This window comes from Bos indicus, chromosome 12, assembly GCF_029378745.1.
Source record: "Bos indicus isolate NIAB-ARS_2022 breed Sahiwal x Tharparkar chromosome 12, NIAB-ARS_B.indTharparkar_mat_pri_1.0, whole genome shotgun sequence".
Classification (NCBI taxonomy): domain Eukaryota; kingdom Metazoa; phylum Chordata; class Mammalia; order Artiodactyla; family Bovidae; genus Bos; species Bos indicus.
In genome coordinates, this window is record NC_091771.1 from 41088587 (window position 1) to 41110508 (window position 21922).

Here is a 21922-nt window from a genome sequence, read left to right on the forward strand (position 1 = left end):
GTGCTCTTGCCTGGAAAATCCCATGGATGGAGGAGCATGGTAGGCTACAGTCCATGGGGTTGCAAAGAGTCAGATACGACTGAGTGACTTCACTTTCACTTTCATAGATCTCAGCCTTCTCATGGCTTGCACAACTCAATGAAACTGTGAACATGCTGTGCAGGGCCACCCAAGATGAACGGGTCATAATAAAGAGTTCTGACAAAATGTGGTCCACTAGAGGAGGGAATGGCAAAACACTCCAGTTTTAATACCACAAGACCCCCATGAACAGTATGAAAATTCAAAAAGATATGACACCAGAAGATGAGTCCTTGACCCCCACCCCCACTCCCAGGTTGGAAAGTGTCCAGTATGCTATGGGGGAAAAGTGGAGGGCAATTACTAATAGCTTCAGAAAGAATTAAGCAGCTGACACAAAGCAGAAATGATGCTCAGTACTGGGTGTGTCAGGTGGTGAAAATAAAGTCCAATGCTGTAAAGAGCAATATAGCACAAGAGCCTGGAATCTTATGTCAAAGAATCAAAATAAGTTGGATGTGCTCAAGTGGGAGATGGCAAGAGTGAACACTGACATATCAGGAAACAGTAAACTAAACTGGACAAGAATGGGCAAATTTAATTCAGATGACCATTACATCTACTACTCTGGGTACGAATCCCTTAGAAGAAAGGGTGTAGCCCTCATGCTAGAACTGTACATGAAAGAACAGATTGGTTCCAAATAGGGAAAGGAGTACATCAAGGCTGTATATCATCACCCTGCTTATTTAACTTATATGCAGAGTACATTATGAGAAACGCTGGGGCTGGAAGAAGCACAAGCTGGAATCAAGATTGCTGGGACAAACATAAAAAAACCTCAGATACGCAGATGACACCACCCTTATGGCAGTAAGTGAAGAGGAGCTAAAGAGCCTCTTGATGAAAATGAAAGAAGACAGTGAAAAAGTTGGCTTAAAGCTCAACATTCAGAAAACTAAGATCATGGCATCTGGTCCCATCACTTGATGGGAAATAGATGGGGAAACAGTGGAAACAGTTTCAGACTTTATTTTTTGGGGCTCCAAAATCACTGCAGATGGTGACTGCAGCCATGAAATTAAAAGACGCTTATTTCTTGGAAGGAAAGTTAAGACCAACCTAGATAGCATATTCAAAAGCAGAGACATTACTTTGCCAACAGAGGTCCATCTACTCAAGGCTATGGTTTTTCCAGTAGTCATGTACGGATGTGAGAGTTGGACTATAAAGAAACCTGAGCACCAAAGAATTGATTTTGTTGAACTGTGGTGTTGGAGAAGACTCTTGAGAGTCCCTTGGATGGCAAGGAGATCAAACCAGTCTATCTTAAATGAAATCAGTACTGAATATTCATTGGAAGGACTGATGCTTAAGCTGAAATCCAATACTTTGGCCACCTGATGGAAGAAATTGACTCATTGGAAAAAATACTGATGTTAGGAAAGATTGAAGGCAAGAGGAGAAGTGGACAATAGAGGATGAGATGGTTGGATGGCATCACCGGTTCAATGGACATGAGTTTGAGTAAACTCCAGGAGTTGGTGATGGACAGGGAAACCTGGCATGCTGTATTCCATGGGGGTCACAAAAAGTCAGACACAACTGAGTGATTGAAATGAACTGAGCCTTCCTGCTCAACAAACGAGTCCAAAATGCAGTCAATCAGTCAGTTCAGCTGCTCAGTCGTGTCTGACTCTTTGAGACCCCATGAATTGCAGCATGCCAGGCCTCCCTGTCCATCACCAACTCCCGGAATTCACTCACACTCACGTCTATCGAGTCGGTGATGCCATCCAGCCATCTCATCCTCTGTCGTCCATTTCTCCTCCTACACCTAATACCTCCCAGCATCAGAGTCTTTTCCAATGAGTCAACTCTTCACATGAGGTGGCCAAAGTACTGGAGTTTCAGCTTTAGCATCATTCCTTCCAAAGAAATCCCAGGGCTGATCTCCTTCAGAATGGACTGGTTGGATCTCCTTGCAGTCCAAGGGACTCAAGAGTCTTCTCCAAAACCACAGTTCAAAAGCATCAAGTCTTGGGTGCTCAGCTTTCTTCACAGTCCAACTCTCACATCCATACATGACTATTGGAAAAACCATAGCCTTGAGTAGATGGACCTCTGTTGGCAAAGTAATGTCTCTGCTTTTGAATATGCTATCTAGGTTGGTCTTAACTTTCCTTCCAAGAAATAAGCGTCTTTTAATTTCATGGCTGCAGTCACCATCTGCAGTGATTTTGGAGCCCCAAAAAATAAAGTCTGAAACTGTTTCCACTGTTTCCCCATCTATTTCCCATGAAGTGATGGGACCAGATGCCATGATCTTAGTTTTCTGAATGTTGAGCTTTAAACCAACTTTTTCACTCTTCACTTTCACTTTCATCAAGAGGCTTTTTAGTTCCTCTTCACTTTCTGTCATAAGGATGGTGTCATCTGCCAAAATGCAGTACTTGGGTGTAATCTCAAAAATGACGAATGATCTTGGTTCATTTCCAAGACAAACTATTCAACATCACAGTAATCGAAAACTGTACCCCAACCACTGATGCTAATGAAGCTAATATTAACTGTTTCTATGAAGACTTACAAGGCCTGCTTGAACTAACATCAAAAAAGATGTCCTTTTCATCATAGGGGATTAGAATACAAAAGTAGAACGTCAAGAGATACCTAGAGTAACAGGCAAGTTTTTCCTTGTAGTAGAAAATGGAGCAGGGCAATTCAACAGAGTTATGTCATGAGAACAAACTGGTTATAGCAAATACCCTTTTCCAACAACACAAGAGACAACTCTAACGTGGACATCACCAGATGGTCAATACCAAAATCAGATTGATTCCTTTTTTTCAGCTGAAGATGGAGAAGATCTATATAGTCAGCAAAAACAAGACCAGTAGCTGACAGTGGCTCAGAGCATCAGCTTCTTATTGGAAAATTCAGCCTTAAACTGAAGAAAGTACATAAAACCACAATACCATTCAGATATGACCTAAATAAAATCTCTTATGATTATAGTGAAAGTAACAAATAGATTCAAGGGATTATATTGGGTAGACAGAGTGCCTGAAGAACTATGAAAGAGATTCATAATATTGTACAGGAGGCAATGACTGAAACCATCCCCAAGAAAAAAAGGCTTGAAAGAACACTAAGAGGTTGTCTGAGGAGGCTTTACAAATAACTGAAGAAAGAAGAGAAACAAAAGACAATGGAGAAAGGGAAAATATGCCCAAAATATACTCTGGAATGCAGAGTTCCAGAGAATAAGGCAACATAAAAGTTCAGCAATGAATCTAAAACTCAGAATGCTGAGAGTGAAATTTGAATCAAATATAAATGGAGTTGTAGAGGAAATAGATGATTGGGAAAATTTTAGTGTCACCACTATTAGAGAAACTCTAGATTTGCAGCCAGATAAATTTGGTAAAGTCAAACTTATCAATATATCTTAAAAAAAAAAAAGTGATTGTGATGAAAAGGATGAAGAAACACCACTCACTGACACTGGCATAAACTTCACATTTAAGAAACTCTTGGAGATATTTCATAACATTGAAAGTGCCAAGTATAAAATGCTTGAAGTTAATCTCAATGTATTTAATGAGAAGGCTACTGCTGCTAAGTCACTTCAGTCATGTCCGACTGTGTGTGACCCCATAGACGGCAGCCCACCAGGCTCCCCCGTCCCTGGGATTCTCCAGGCAAGAACACTGGAGTGGATTGCCATTTCCTTCTCCAATGCAGGAAAGTGAAAAGTGAAAGTGAAGTCGCTCAGTCATGTCCGACTCTTAGCGACTCCATGGACTGCAGCCTACCAGACTCCTCCGTCCATGGGATTTTCCAGGCAACAGTACTGGAGTGAGGTGCCATTGCCTTCTCCAAATGAGAAGCCAAACATTGCTTAAACTGCATAAACTTCTTATGTTTTTTACAAAGAAATAAGACTTTAATTCTGTATATTTCCAGTATTTTATATTATAGTGTGATAAATAAATATTGACTTCTATACATGATTTTTTAAAATTTTGCATGCATTTATAACTGATAGTAGAAGAGTTTTAACGTTTTGCCAAAAGAAGTTATAGGCCATGTAACAATCACAAATTTTCCCATTGATTAATAAGATTGATTTGTTTAACTTGCAAGGTAATTTAACCATCCCATACTATAGTGCAAATCAGGGGCTTGCTGTAAATGTCCACACTTTCAGTACTCTTCTTGAGGCCCAAATACAGTGAGTGTATCAGCAATTCTTGTTCACTCAATCTTCAAAATATTGTTAAATCCAAATTCTCACCACTTCTATCTGCTTTTCCTCTCATAAAGAGTGGTGACAATTAACCATTATGTCTTGACTTTTTAATACAAAGTTTTTCTAGCTAATTGCTCTGTTTTTTTATCCTCAGAGACTATTTATATCAGAGCAGCTGGAGTGGTTCTCTTAAAAGTGGAGCCTAACTGTTATTCTTCTGCCCTCTTCTCTCTCATTCAGAGTAATAGTCCAAGTCCTGGAAATATCCTGAAAAACTCTGTCAGGCTTATTCTCCTGAGCCTTTATCCCATTGGCCTCATCTTTACTTCAGCAACAGTCACCTCTGTAATGTGGGCCTCTTTCTATTTCTTGAGCCTCTGCAGATAAGTTATGGCCTTATGAAATTTTCCTTTAGTGGTATTCCTTCCTGCTTGAAAAGTAATTCAACTAACCACTCACAATTCAGTTCAGTCGTTCAGTCATGTCTGACTCTCTGTGACCCCATGGACTGTAGCACCCCTGGCTTCCCTGTCTATCACCAACTCGTGGAAATGCTTAAACTAATGTCCATTGAGTTGGTGATGCCATTCAACCATCTCATCCTCTGTCGACCCCTTCTCCTCCTGCCTTCAATCTTTCCCAGCATCAGGGTCTTTTCCAATGAGTCAGTTCTTCACATCAGTTTACCAAAGTATTGAAGTTTCAACTTCAGCATCAGTCCTTCCAATGAATATTCAGGACTGATTTCATTTAGGACTGATGAGTTTGATCTCCTTGCAGTCCAAAGGACTCTCAAGAGTCTTCTCCAACACCACAGTTCAAAAGCATCAACTCTTAGGTACTCAACTTTCTTTATAGTCCAACTCTCACATCTACACATTGACTACTGGAAAAACCAAAGCTTTGACTAGATGGACCTCTGTCAGCAAAGTAATGTCTCTGCTTTTGAATATGCTGTCTAGGTTGGTCATAGCTTTTCTTCCAAGGAGCAAGAGTCTTTTAATTTCATGGCTGCAGTCACCATCTGCAGTGATTTTCAGCCTCCCAAAATAAAGTCTCTCACTGTTTCCATTGTTTCCCCATCTATTTGCCATGAAATGATGGGGGCAGGTGTCGTGATCTTGGTTTTCTGAATGTTGAGTTTTAAGCCAGCTTTTTCAATTTCTTATTTCACTTTCATCAAGAGGCTCTTCAGTTACTCTTCACTTTCTGCCATAAAGGTGATGTCATCTGTATATCTAAAGTTATTGATATTTCTCCCAGCAATCTTGATTCCAGCTTGTGTTCCATCCAGCCTGGCATTTCACATGGTGTACTCTGCACAAAAGTTATATAAGCATATATGTTAAATACCCACTCACTAGTCCTTCTTTTTATCTCATTGCCATCAGGATTTTACCTAAATGTGACTGTCTTTGTAAGGCATTCTCTAATAGCAAGAAGATATAAAAAAGCCTTCTTCAGCGATCAATGCAAAGAAATAGAGCAAAACAGCAGAATGGGAAAGACTAGAGATCTCTTCAAGAAAATCAGAGATACCAAAGGGATATTTCATGCAAAGATGGGCTCGATAAAGGACAGAAATGGTATGGACCTAACAGAAGCAGAAGATATTAAGAAGAGATGGCAAGAATACACAGAAGAACTGTATAAAAAAGATCTTCATGACCCAGATATTCATGATGATGTGATCACTGACCTAGAGCCAGACATCCTGGAATGTGAAGTCAAGTGGGCCTTAGAAAGCATCACTATGAACAAAGCTAGTGGAGGTGATAGAATTCCAGTTGAGCTATTCCAAATCCTGAAAGATGATACTGTGAAAGTGCTGCACTCAATAGGCCAGCAAACTTGGAAAACTCAGCAGTGGCCACAGGACTGGAAAAGGTCAATTTTCATTCCAATCCCAAAGAAAGGCAATGCCAAAGAATGCTCAAAATACCACACATTTGCACTCATCTCACATGCTAGTAAAGTAATGCTCAAAATTTTCCAAGCCAGGCTTCAGCAATATGCAAACCGTGAACTTCCTGATGTTCAAGCTGGTTTTAGAAAAGGCAGAGGAACCAGAGATCAAATTGCCAAAATACACTGGATCATGGAAAAAGCAAGAGAGTTCCAGAAAAACATCTATTTCTGCTTTACTGACTATACCAAAGCCTTTGACTGTGTGGATTACAGTAAACTGTGGAAAATTCTTCAAGAGATGGGAATACCAGACCACCTGATCTGCCTCTTGACAAACCTTATGCAGGTCAGGAAGCAACAGTTAGAACTCGACGTGGAACAACAGACTGGTTCCAAATAGGAAAAGGAGTACGTCAAGGCTGTATATTGTCACCCTGTTTATTTAACTTATATGCAGAGTACATCATGAGAAACACTGGACTGGAAGAAACACAAGCTGGAATCAAGATTGCTGGGAGAAATATCAATAACCTCAGATATGCAGATGACACCACCCTTATGGCAGAAAGTGAAGAGGAACTCAAAAGCCTCTTGATGAAGGTGAAAGTGGAGAGTGAAAAAGTTGGCTTAAAGCTCAACATTCAGAAAACGAAGATCATGGCATCCGGTCCCATCACTTCATGGGAAATAGATGGGGAAACAGTGGAAACAGTGTCAGACTTCATTTTTCTGGGCTCAAGAATCACTGCAGATGGTGACTGCAGCCATGAAATTAAAAGACGCTTACTCTTTGGAAGGAAAGTTATGACCAACCTAGATAGCACATTCAAAAGCAGAGACCTTTCTTTGCCAACAAAGGTTCTTCTAGTCAAGGCTATGGTTTTTCCTGTGGTCATGTATGGATGTGAGAGTTGGACTGTGAAGAAGGCTGAGCGCTGAAGAATTGATGCTTCTGAACTGTGGTGTTGGAGAAGACTCTTGAGAGTCCCTTGGACTGCAAGGAGATCCAACCAGTCCATTCTAAAGGAGATCAGCCCTGGGATTTCTTCGGAATGAATGATCCTGAAGCTGAAACTCCAGTACTTTGGCCACCTCATGCGAAGAGTTGACTCATTGGAAAAGACTCTGATGCTGCGAGGGACTGGGGGCAAGAGGAGAAGGGGACGACAGAGGATGAGATGGCTGGATGGCATCACTGACTCGATGGATATGAATCTGAGTGAATCCGGGAGTTGGTGTTGAACAGGAAGGCCTGGCGTGCTGAGATTCATGGGGTCACAAAAAGTCAGACACGACTGAGGGACTGATCTGATCTGATCTGATCTGAACCATATTTTAGCTACCCAACACTTTCTCCCAACATAGAAGTAGTATGCAAGAAGACACCCAGGGAAAAATGGGCCAGAAATATTGACATGTCCAGGGGAAGTGTAAGAGATAGGAATCTCAGGAGAACTGTTCCATGATTATAAATATATGTGTAAGATTATTCTCCTAGTGAGGGACTCACCAACTAGATGTGTTTTAGGGTTGAGTTGGTCCTATATTTAAAAGAAATTCATTAGATATAGAATTGCTATCTTATTTATAAAAGATGAAGATATTCTCAATAAAAGTGAATAATTGAAAAATATTTTACTAGTACCATTTTGAATTCAAGACACTTTTTGCAACAATAAATTGATACAGATGAAAAAATAGAATAAACATGTACTACTGAAACCAAATAACACACATATTTTAAGGAATTTAAATTCAGACTTTTGAGAAGATAGTATTTAATACTTCAAGTCAAAGGATCAACACAGAAAATTCAAGTAATATAAATGGTGAAAAAAATTATCATAATTTGACCAGGTACACAGGGTCCTCATTGTTTCTTCTACAAATGAGATGGTGTCATCTGTGGGAAGGCAGGGAAAATGGTTACACATGCTGTCTTCCTGGAGGAAGCACTAAGTGCAGGACATGATCAAGAGTCAGGATATATACATCCCAATGGCTACCATTTATTTCTTATCCATGATGGAATGAAGGATTCTACCTCATGAAATCTGTAGCATTATTTTGCTCTTTTAAATTTCTTGTTTATATAACAGGACTCTTGGAGATGTAGCAGACATCTATCCATCTAACTTTATCTATCTCTATCAGCTTCCAGGGTAGCTGAGCTGGTAAAGAATAAGCTTGAAATGCAGGAGACCCCAGTTCAATTCCTGGGTCAGGAAGTTCCCCCAGAGAAGAGATAGACCACCCACTCCAGTGTTCTTGGGCTTCCTTGGTGGCTCAAACGGTAAAGAACTCTGCCTGCAATATGGGAGACCAGAGTTTGAACCCTGGGTTGGGAAGATCCCCTGGAGGAAAAGCATGGCAACTCACTGCAGTATTCTTACCTGGAAAATCCTCATGAACAGAGGAGCCTGGTGAGCTACAGTCCATGGGGTCACAGAGATCAGACAGGACTGAGTGACTAAGCATAGCACACAGACACACACACACACACACACACACACACACACACACACACATTCTTGTTCTTAATTGAAATTATTTATTTAAAAAGCAAGGTTACACTGAGAAAATTAAAAGCTAACTGGATAGATGTTATTTAAAATGTGGCTTACTGCCATTCTATGTATATTATCATATGTGAAATGGATCGCCAGTCCAGGTTGAATGCGAGATACAGGGTGCTCAGGGCTAGTACACTGGGATGACCCAGAGGCATGGGATGGGGAAGGAGGTGGGGGGTATTCAGGATGGGGAACACATGTACACTCATGGCAGATCCATGTCAATGTATGGCAAAACCAATACAATATTGTAAAGTAATTAGCCTCCAAAAAATAAATCAATCAATAAAAAATAAATAAAATGTAGTTTACTTTACTGGGCCTAGATTATAAAACCAGAACAGATACTGGAAGATAGGAGTGCTAGCATTCTTTATTGTACACTGTAAAGAGATGACTCCAATGTCCTTAGCTTAAGGAAAGACATTTCTGAGTTGTAAAACCTAACAAGATGCTAAGAGATTTACATCTCAAAGAAGCAGAAAAATAATTTATAATTGCTAGTTTATGAAGCAAATTCTCTAAGAAAAGGGTGACATGAGATTTAATAGTCTGAAAGAAACTTGTTTAAAGTTTACTCATGCTGAGTGGAACATTGAGGTGGTCTCAATCACAGGCCATAGTGACCTAAGGAGAGGGACTGAAAAATGTTAAAAGAAAAAAAAAACAGTAACAATGATGATGGTCTATTTTTATGTATCAAGACTGTGCTAAGCTCTTTTATATGGGTACTTTAATCTTTTAAACTAAACTTTTGAGGCAGTGACTATACTATGTGTGTTACAAATCTTCCTAAATTTTCAGTGAGGTTGTCCTGGCAAACCCATCCTAAGTTGAAAATTAAGTCAAAACTCCATTTAGTGCACCTAACCTGCTTAGCCTCAGTTCAGTTGCTCAGTTGTGTCTCGACTCTTTGTTACCCCATGAACTGCAGCACGCCAGGCTTCCCTGTACATCACCAACTCCTGGAGCTTGCTCAAACTCAAGTTCTTCAAGCCAGTGATGCCATCCAACCATCTCATCCTCTGTCATCCCCTTCTCCTTGTGCCTTCAATATTTCCTAGCATCAGGGTCTTTTTCAATGAGTCAGTTCTTTGCATCAGGTGGCCAAAGTATTGGAGTTTCAGCTTCAACATTAGCCCTTCTAATATATATTCAGGACTGATATCCTTTATGATTGACTGGTTTGATCTTGTAGTCCGAGGGACTCTCAAGGATATTCTCCAATACCACAGTTCAAAAGCATTGGTTCTTTGTTGCTCAGCTTTCTTTACGGTCCAACTCTCACATCCATACATGACTACTAGAAAAACCATAAATTTGACTAGATGGATCTTTCTTGGCATAGCTGAGCCTGGGCTAGCTTAAACATGCTCAGAACAATTGCATTAGCCTGAAATTATGTAAATCTTCTAACACAAAGCCTATTTTATAATGAAGTATTGAATATCTTATATAATTTATCAAATGCTATAGAGAAAGTAAAAAGCAGAATGGATATATGCATCCAGAATTGTTTTAAATGTTAGGCTTGTTTACTTTTGTGATCACATGACTGACCAGGAGCTGCTGCTTGCAGTTGTCATCCAGTCTCACAAGAAAGTGTCTTCCACATATAGCTATCCTGGGGAAAAGATCAAAATTCAAAGTATAGTCTCTTCTATTCTGTAGCCTATTTGAAAGTCTATAACTTTCCCACTATTGTCAAAATTTAATATTGTACTAATATTATTTACACACAAATAAGCCTATATATATTGAGTGAAAGAATGAATCTGTGGGAATTATACAATATTTGGAAAAACAGTGGCCTAGGATACATCTGTAGAAATAATATTGGATCTAACAACCTCTTCTGTCAAGTTTTCCAAACTCATAACCTAATCTTATATCTCTAGATCTCAATAATACAATACCGAGAAAATCTGAAAATACAGAACAGTGTAGAAATAAAAAAAAGTATAGTCTGTTGGATCATACAGTAAAGCATTTTATTATAAGTAAAATGCAGGTTTCATTTCATATTAAATATATTTATGCTATCTGTTGCAAACAGTATTGTTTAGAATAAAACAAATGTAATGCAGACTGGAGAGATGGAAGTGGAAGGTAGTGAATAATTATTTAGCCATCTTTAAATGTTTGAACAATCTGTCTTGCAAAAAAAATTACATTTATGTTATAAGCTTAAAATGTTGGAAGCAAGATTAAATATGTAAATTAAGAGTATCTGGTTTCTGTTAAATATCTGATTTCCACTAGACTTAATATTGCTATATTGGCTAAATTAGAAATAAATGTCTTTAAAGTCAGAAACTTCTCCATTATTAGATGTATTCATGAAAGATTTTAAATGCGGAATTATAGGATAGAATAGAGAATATAATAGGGAGTGATTTTTAGATTTTTAGTCACTTTTAGATTCATGAATTTTGATTCTGTGTCACTTTTGTTATCAAGATACATTCATTGTACCTTATTCTCTCTTGGCTGTATCAATCAAATCAACTTCAAACAAATTTCACAGCACTGCAATCACAGTAACTCTGTGCCTGGGATTGGAGGGTTATCATATTCATTTTTAAAGCAAAAAAGGGACTGTTTTGGATAGGGAGTAAGCTTAATACATCACTACAGAAGGAAGAACTAAAAGGAGACTTTAAAATTCAAATTTAAAAAAGAAGTTTTATTATTAGAAGTTTCTATCTTATTTTACATGTGGTGGATTCATGTTGAGGTATGACAAAACAGCAAAATTCTGTAAAGCAATTATCCTTCAAAAAATAAATTAATTTAAAAAATAAAAACATATGTGAAATATCAAGTTACTCATTCTTGGAAGATTTTTTAAAAAAGAATGAGAAAGAACCTTTCAGAATTTTGTGACAGAATTTTGCAATTTGGTAAAATATTTGGCCTGATGATATCTAAGTTTATTCTAACATTAGGATTCATGTTTTGTATTCTTCTACATTATAGAAATAGATATGATCTAAACATTCTTTCTAGCAGATAAGAGACTTCCCCTGTGTAATGATTTTTCAAAACACCATCTGCCTTAAGATTCTATTACTGTGTAGCTAATGATATACTGACATGAAAATTAGTATGCCACCTGGTTTATGCAGTTTTTGAATGAACCCAGCAGTACTTTGTTATGAGGCAAACACAATGGTTCAGTTGTGCTAGACAGCCACCGTCCATTATGTTAGTAGCTATGATATATATCACTCTTGCACCTCATGCTTTTATTTAACAGAAATAAACAAAACAAATATGGCTCTTGTTCATGCACTGGATCAATAAAGTGGAAAGGCCCCTTGTAGACTCAAGTGCTATTACCTTATTATTTGTTTTCCCCTTCCAATGTTTAAAATCATACAAGACATTATGTGAAATGGATTTAAATCTCCTATTGAGGTTATACAATTTGAGAAGTTAATGATTATAATTTAATGCATTATTTTTAAGTTTAGTAATTGCAATTTATTAAAAAATATTTTGTTCATGTTTAAATAGTTTTTGTAATATAAGTAGAATGGTAGTGATGAACTATATACTAAATTTTAAGAATAATTCATTTGTGATGCTCTTAGAGTATTTTTCACTTTTCTAGAGATGGCACATTCATGTGTCTTTTCATGATGACAGAAAAATATAAATAAATATTGTAAATGTGAATGCACTTTGGCTTGAAATGCTATATTTTAGTGAAAACATCATGTTTTTCACATTTTAATTTATGCTTTGACACTTTATCACCATGGAGCAGATATGCAAATATATTTTAAAAAATGAGAAGATTTTTATGTGGAGTGCTAACGGTGACAAAATTGCCCTTTTTGAGATGATAAGTTATTTAAAAGTTGCAGTCATCATCTTAGTTCCTTAAATTTTATTTCTAACAGCATTGACTAAGAATGGAGTAGTCACAATAATCACAGTTAACTTTATTCCATGGTTATTATATGATTTACTATACACAGCACTTGACATCAAATTCTGAGTAAAATTTAGAAATAAATTATCTCCTCTATCCTTCCCCTTTTCCTATCCTTACTTTATGGATGAGCATATCAAGGCTAAATTGAGTGAACAAAATTATTTTGTTATTGGACAGATAGGAACCTTGTTTGTGGGTGATGGCAGGATAGTGAGAGAGGTTTATACATGGAAGAATGGGCAATTAATGTAAAATGAAAAAAATGGGAAGAAGTAAGGCCAGATAACGAGGGGCTTACACACCATGGTAAAAATGTCAGACATCATTCTGTAGGTGATCAAAAACTATTTTAGTACTGTGAAAAACAGAAATACAAGATTAGATTTTAATGAGCAAGACAGACCAAGTTCTGATATTACAAAGTGATAGATGAAGGAAGCAAAGCAGATATTAGGACAGAGAATGACAAGTGGTCATGACACCAGGGGACTTAATTTGGACATTATAGTAGAGAAAAAATCCTTTAAGGAGGTGACATTTGAGCTGAGACCCTACTAATGAGACACATTTAAGCTAAGAATGCTTAGAATGAATAAGTCATCTGAAAATCTTGTTGAAAATGTTCTAAGTAGAGGTCAAGGAGAGTTCAAATATCCTTAGAATCAGAACAATTTGGTGTACTTCTTTAAGGACAAGCATATGCCCAGTGTACATGAAATACAGTAAAAGAAGGAAACATGATTGGAGATAATGTCTGAGATCAAAGACCAAGTCCTGTGTATATCCCTTTGATACCATACTTAGTAGTCTGAATTTTATCCTAATAGCAATGAGTGTGGAAAACCAATGGGATAATGGTTTTCCAATAGCTGCCCTAACCTGAGCTCTTAGGTACATGGCTGACCCATCAATCAGAAAAATTAACACAAGAAAAATAGTAGGTAGAAACACGAGCAAGTGAGAAGCAGAAAAAATGAGTTCAACTCTGAATACTCTGAGTTTTAAGTGCCATTAAGCAATTAACTGGAGAAGTCCTTTAAAAATCACATTCTCTGTGGAAAGAGTGAGGAGACAGCAATTGGGTGGTCATTTGCAAGCCAAGGAGAGAGGCCACAGAAGAAATATACCTTGCTGGCACCTTGATCTTCTATTTCCAGCTTCCAAACTCTGAGGAAATAAATTTCTGCTATTTATGCCACTAACACACTCCAGTCTGTGGTTCTTGTTATGGAGATGCTAGCAAGGAATACAGTGCCTTCCTTACTTGTACTAGTCTTTAGATTAGCATCTCTGGTCTCAGTCCATATTTTCCCCAATATGCCTCCATCTTTTGGATTTTCTGTTCTATGTGGTCTTAATTCTGATAGTTTGAAATAGTACACTGATGTTTGAATAATGTAAATTTCAAATCTCTGGTGTCATTCTGTAGTAATCATCCATAAATATTTTAGACATTGGCTTAGATGAAAGTAATAATGCTGTGATGATAAAAAATCTGCCAACAGATGTAATTAGATTCCATGATACAGTGAACACAATGCTTGACTGAAGGGGCATCAAAGAGATGAGCTGGCATGAAGCCAAGTCTAATAAAGAACTATTAAATAAGCATGAATATAATGCCTTGAATATAAGTCTAAAAACTATATATATAAAGTAGAGATAACACATCCAAACACACCACATGAAATGCTAAAAACAAAGTCTTAACTATTCTAACTATTTCAACTGACTGTTACTAAAATGTTTATCAGTGCTATTAGGTTTGTAATTAACACTGATGTGAAGTTAGATGCATTGGAAGCAATGGCCATTTTTTTTCTAGGCTACTAAAATTCTAGCTGCTAAAACTTAAGAAAGACATTAATCAACCTAACTGTATCCAGAAAGCAGGAATATGGATGTTGAATAGCCTCAGTATCAAGTACACAAGGAGAGACTGGTTAGGGGGTAGGATTTTACACTGAAGATGAAAAAAACTGGAGAGTTTCATAATAGAGACTCAAAAATATTTAAGGACTGTCATTGAGACATTTATTTTTTTTTCAAAATGATCACAAAGAAAGCATTTAGACTAAGGGAAAGAAGTTACAGTCACAGAATGGATATTTAATAGTTTATAAAAAAAATAAATTTGCTTACAATCTAAAAAGAGCTCTGCCATTGCTAGGGCTCCAGTTTTGGCTGAGTAAATGTTGCGGCTAATGTCTTAAAGAATAGTAAAGCATCTACTGAGGATTTTAAAATTAGGCTCCATGATCCTTGTGTGTTTTTCTGGAGTTGCTTAATGAACCACACGCCACAGCATGGGTGAGATGAAAGGGGCTGAGTAGCTGGATTTCTCGAATTTTGTCTTATTGCAAACATAAAAGGCTTGCTTTTATGTGCATCACATGCCAGACTTCTGACTTTTCCTATCTTCTCTTCCTCAGAATTCACTCACCACTACTGGGGTCCAGACAATAAAACCAAAGCTACCTCTCTAGAGACTAGAAAAAGAAAAGAATGGGACTTAGGTTGCAAAATTGTTGGAAGGACTGAAATATTTGAAGAAGGAACGTAGTGTTATCTGGAAGTCAACAGCTTTAGGAAACTCCCACCACGCTGAAGAAGCAGGTACTTCCCTGATGCAGGTGCCACAGGCAACCAAGCTTATGTTCTGTCCTTTCAAAGTCCCATTGCTTCTGATTTTTCTTGACTAGTACTTGGGGCTTTGTACTGGCAACACACCCCAAACTTCAATGGCAAGGAAGCCTAAGATGTGCAATTTCTGGTGGTTATAGTCAAAGCATTACAGAGGGGAGGCATTATGCTAAAATGATAGAAATTCTAAACTGATGACATAAACTCATCTACTATGGAGAAAATAGAAGTAATCACACAGGAACCAGTTCCTGCACCTACCAAAGATGCATCAGCCTATGTACACCCTTATTCACATCTTTGCTTCCCTTCTTTTCACAGTGCATAGTTATCAGTTCAGTTCATTCGACATTTGTGTCTGAATCTTTGTGACCCCATGGGCTTCAGTACTCCAGGCTTCCCTGTCCATCACCAAATCCCAGAGTTTACTAAAACTCATGTCCACTGAGTGGGTGATGCCATCCAACCATCTCATCCTCTGTTGTCCCCATCTCCTCCTGCCTTCAATCTTTCCCAGCATCAGGGTCTTTTCAAATGAGTCAATTCCTCGCATCAGGTGGCCAAAGCATTGGAGTTTCAGCTTCAGCATAATTTCTTCTAATCAATATGCAGGACTTATTTCTTTTAGCATTGACTGGTTTGATCTCCTTGCAGTCCAAGGGACTCTCAAGAGTCGTCTCCAATACCACAGTTCCAAAAAATCAATTCTTTGGCACTCAGCTTTCTTTATAGTCCAACTCTCACATCCAAACATGACTACTGGAAAAACCATAGCCTTGACTAGACGGACATTTGTTGGCACAGTAATGTCTCTGCTTTTTAATATGCTATGTAGGTTGGTCATAACTTTCCTTCCAAGGAACAAGCATCTTTTAATTTCCTGGGTGCAATCACCATCTGCAGTGATTTTGGAGTCCCCCAAAATAAAATCTCTCACTGTTTCCATTGTTTCCCCATCTATTTGCCATGAAGTGATCGGACCAGAAGCCATGATCTTAGTTTTCTGAATGTTGAGCTTTGAGCCAACTTTTTCACTCTCCTCTTTCACTTTCATCAAGAGGCTCTTTAGTTCTTCTTTGCTTTCTGCCATAGGTATGATGTCATCTGCATATCTGAAGTTATTGATATTTCTCCTGGCAATCTTTATTCCAGCTTGTGCTGCTTCAAGCCCAGCATTTCTCATGATGTACTCCACATATAAGTTAAATAAGTAGGGTGACAATATACAGATTGATGTACTCCTTTCCCTATTTAGAACCTGTGTATTGTCCCATGTTGCCTTTCTTTGGGATTGGAATGAAAACTGACCTTTTCCAGTCCTGTGGCCACTGGGGAGTTTTCTAAATTTGCTGTCATATTAAGTGAAGCACTTTTATAGCATCATCTTTTAGGATTTGAAATAACTCAACTGGAATTCCATCACCTCCACTAGCATTGTTTGTAGTGATGCTTCCTAAGGCCCACTTGACCTTGCATTCCAGGATATCTGGCTCTAGGTGAGTGAATAGCTATAGCTGTACATTTTAGGTCACTCTTCTGCTGCTTTAGATACAATCCTCCTCCTTCTTCTCTTCCAGAATGTCTCTTCTTTTATTACCCAAGTATTAATATTTCAATAACTCTTTACTGGAGTTTTCACCTAAGACTACCACATATCCTAGAATTGCCTATATTAACAATACTTATTGAGACAGCATCCTCTCTCTACCTATAAGATACCCCTTTTTGCCTGTGTATTTTCAAAATGTTTCACAAAATGTTGATTCCAGAACATTCTATATCCATGTCCTCATTTCACATCCTCTCCTCAATCTCATCAGTCTTCCATTACCTCAACTCCATTAAAGTCAAAGAATTCTGTTTCCAAATTTGGATTTTTTTTTTTTTTTCATTCTTTATCTACTATATACACTAGAATCAGGGACAGTTTCCTTCCTATCACATTCAGCATTTTGTCTGCAATCTCCCTTGTACCCCTAGACCATCTTTGGTGTTACATCTCTTTCTTGACTCTTAAAGGCTGAAGTTTCCATTCTGCTCTCTTGTTTTTTCCTTTTTTTAATATTGAGATTAGTCTGCTAGTCTCCAATAACTCAATATAAGCTACAAGCTATATTGAGTTATCACCACAAGCTATATCTAATACTGATCTTAGAATAACATATACCAAAGTTAATTATATAAATTCTCCACTAGGACATAAGTCTTCTCTGTCTGACATTGTTAAGAGAAAATCCTTGGTTTTCTCTCCACATTTTTACCTTCTTAGGTATTTAATGTACTAACAGGGGTTCTAGGGCTTCTCTTGACTCAGCAGGTAAGGAATCCACTTGCAATGCAGGAGATACAGGAGACATGAGTTTGATCCCAGGGTCAGGAAGATCCCCTGGAGGAGCAAACGGCAACCCATTCCAATATTTTTGCCTGAGAAACCCTATGGAAAAAGGAGTCTGGCAGGCTGCAATCCATGGGGTTTCAAAGAATTGGATACAACTGAGTGAATAAGGACAAACACAGCAGGTGTTCTATTACTATCACCACTACATTGCTTATGTTAAAACCAGAGATTATCTTTCATTCTCTTAAATTTCCCATCTCAATGTCATCCCACCAGCAAAATCTATTACTTCTATTTCTTTTAAAAAATCTTAGAATCAGTTCAACATCCATTGGATCATAGAAAAAGTAAGACATTTCCAGAATAAAACATCTACTTCTGCATCAATGACAATGCTAAATACTTTGACTGTGTGGGTCAAAACAAACTGTGGATATTCTTAAAGAGATGGGAACACCTTATGCCTCATGAGCAATCTGTATTCAGGTCAAGAAGTAACAGTTAGAACTGGACATGAAACAAACAAAAAAAACTGTTCAAAACTGGGAAAGGAGAATGTCAAGGATGTATATTGTCACCCCACTTATTTAACTTCTATGAAGAGTACATCAAGTGAAATGCTGGGCTGGATGAAGATCAAACTGGAATCAAGATTGCTAAGAGAAATATCAATAACCTCAAATACGAACATGACACCACCCTAATGGCAGAAAGCAAAGAGGAACACAAGAGCCAATGGATGAAGGTGAAAGAGGAAAGCAAAGAAGCTTGTTTAAAATTCAACATTCAAAAAAACTAAGATCATGGCATCCAGTTCCATCACTTCATGGCAAATAGATGTGGGAAAAAATGGAAAATAAAATCTGGGCTTTTTATTTCTTGGGCTCCAAAATCACTGCAGATGGTGACTGCAGCCATGAAATTAAAAGATGTTTGCTCCTTGGAAAAATAGATATGGCAAACCTAGACAGTGTATTAAAAAGCAGAAACATCACTCTGTCAACAAAAGTCCATATAGTCAAAGCTATGGCTTTTCCAGTAGTCATGTATGGATGTGAGAGTAGGACCATAAAAAAGGCTAGGCACAGAAGACTTGATGTTTTTGAACTGTGGTGTTGGAGAAAACTCTTAAGAGTTCCTTGGACTGAAAGGAGATCAGTCCAGTCATTCCTAAAGAAATCAACCCTGAACGTTTATTGGAAGGACTGATGCTGAAGCTGAAGCTCCAATGCTTTGGCCACTTGCTGCAAAGAGCCCACTCACTGGAAAAGACCTTGATGTTGGGTAAGACTAATGGCAGGAGGAGAAGGAGACAACAGAGGATGAGATGGTTGGTTGACGTCATCTACTCAATGGGCATGAGTTTGTGCATGCTCCAGGATATAGAAGTACAGGGAAGCCTGGTGTGCTGTTGTCCATGGGATCACAAAGAGTCAGATAAGACTGAGGGAATGAACAACAAAAAGCAGTTTAATTTTGTCCATCTCCACTATCACACACATAAATCCATACTACCTTGAAAATTACAGTAGCTTTCTAACTTGTCTCCCAACTTCTGCTCTTGATTCCTACAATTTTTTGTCTACTCTGCATAGTAGGGCTTTCCTCATAGCCCAGTTGCTAAAGAATCCATCTGCAGTGCAGGAAACCCCAGTTCAATTCCTGGGTTGAGAAGATCTGCTGGATAAGGGATAGGCTACCATTCCAGTATTCTTGAACTTCCCTTGTGGCTTAGCTGGTAAAGAATCAGCCTGCAATGCAGGAGACCTGGGTTCGATACCTGGGTTGGGAAGATACTCTGGAGAAGGGAAAGGCTACCCACTCCAATATTCTGGGCTGGAGAATTCCATGGACTGTATAGTCCATGGGATCACAAAGAGTTGTGCATTAGTGAGCGACTTTCACTTTCACTTTCTACATAGCAGCCAGAGTGATTTATTTCAAACTAAATCAGACCATTTTACTTACTGCTTTAAATAATTAACAGACTTTCTTTTTAATTGAAATGGAATGCAGCCTACTATCTGCTTTACAAAGTGTTAATGTGAACTGACTTTCATCTATCTGACTAACATGTTCTAACACAGATCACCCACTTGTCTGATGATTCCAGGGAACAGATGTGTTTCTTGAATATGTCAAGCTTGTTTTAGCTCCAGAACCTTTCTTTAGTCAGTTCCTCTTCCCGGAATCTGTTCCAGCATTTTCTTTGTGCTAGGGAAGCCTCTCTGAAACCCAATATAAAGTAAGTAACTTCTCTTCCTACCAATTTTTGGTTTTCTGTTTAGTATTCAGTTCAGTTCAGTCGCTCAGTCGTGTCCGACTCTTTGGGACCCCATGAATTGCAGCACGCCAGGCCTCCCTGTCCATCACCAACTCCCAGAGTTCACTCAAACTCACGTCCATCAAGTTGGTGATGCCATCCAGCCACTCAAACTCACGTCCATCAAGTCGGTGATGCCATCCAGCCATCTCATCCTCTGTCGTCCCCTTCTCCTCCTGCCCCCAATCCCTCCCAGGATCAGAGTCCTTTCCAATGAGTCAACTCTTCTCATGAGGTGGCCAAAGTACTGGAGTTTCAGCTTTAGTATCAGTCCTTCCAATGAACACCCAGGACGGATCTCCTTTAGAATGGACTGGCTGGATCTCCTTGCAGTCCAAGGGAATCTCAAGAGTCTTCTCCAACACCACAGTTCAAAAGCATCAATTCTTCAGCACTCAGCCCTCTTCACAGTCCAACTCTCACATCCATACATGACTACTAGAAAAACCATAGCCTTGACTAGATAAACCTTTGTTGGCAAAGTAATGTCTTTGCTTTTCAATATGCTATCTAGGTTTTTCATAACTTTCCTTCTAAGGAGTAAGCGTCCTTTAATTTCATGGCTGCAATCACTATCTGCAGTGATTTTGGATCCCCCAAAAATAAAGTCTGACACTGTTTCTCCATCTATTTGCCATGAAATTTTGGAACCAGGTGCCATGATCTTAGTTTTCTGAATGTTGAGCTTCAAGCCAACTTTTTCACTCTCCTTTTTCACTTTCATCAAGAGGCTTTTTAGCTCCTCTTCACTTTTTGCCATAAGGGTGGTGCCATCTGCATATCTGAGGTTATTGACAGTTCTCCCCGGCAATCTTGATTCCAGCTTGTGCTTCTTCCAGCCCAGCGTTTCTCATGATGTACTCTGCATATAAGTTAAATAAACAGGGTGACAATATACAGCTTTGACGTACTCCTTTTTCCTATTTGGAACCAGTCTATTGTTCCATGTCCAGTTCTAACTGTTTATACTAATGCTGACTAATTATGCATTACATTTGCTGAATTTTCCTTTCTACTAAATTTATTAAAGGCAAACACCTCACCCATATTGGCGACTGTTGGATAGTCAGAGTCTCAAAAGGAGCCCAGTGCTTTGATTGGGATTAAAAATATTTATTTATTAAACAAGTCTTAGATTGAAGAATTAATTACATCTAAAATTATTAGTCTGACTATAATTTGGAAATATCATTGCTTTAGGTATTATTAAGCTTTTTGTGTATATTTCTAGCTAGCACATATTTTAGGCATTGGAGCTCATATGATTTTCTTGCAACTATTCAACTCCATCATGGTAGCACAAAAGTAGTCCTATATAATAGGCAGATGATTGAACATAGATGGGTTCTGTTAAAATTTTATTTATGAATAAAGCTCACAGGCTAAATTTTGCCCACAAGCTGTAGTTTGCTAATCTCTGATAAAGATTTTAGTATTACAACTAAATCTTGTGCAAAATTACATAAGATGCACTAATTTTAGGGGAAAGCACATAAAATATTGTCTTTTTATCTTATATTTTTCAAAAAATTTCATTCTTTTTATTTTATCTATTCTATGTAGTTACTATTATATATAGTTACTCTTCCTGTTTTTACATCACCTTGTCTTCTATTCTTTTTTAACTTTATATTTTCTATTTCTTATTTATATTTCTCTCGCTTCCAATGCACATGTTATCTGCTTTTTTGAAAGGAGATTTCTTACTTTTGTTGGAGAAATACTTCCATACTTATGTGAAAAGAAAATGTTGATTTTCTTGGTAAATAATGGATTAATTCAGTCATCTCCTTTTCCAGTACTGAACCAAGCATCTGAATAAAGTTGAGAAAAATAACACTCTATTTCCTGAACATTTGAGCTCCTAATAATGAATGGTGATTAATTACTGTTGTTCAGTCATTCAGTCATGTCTTAC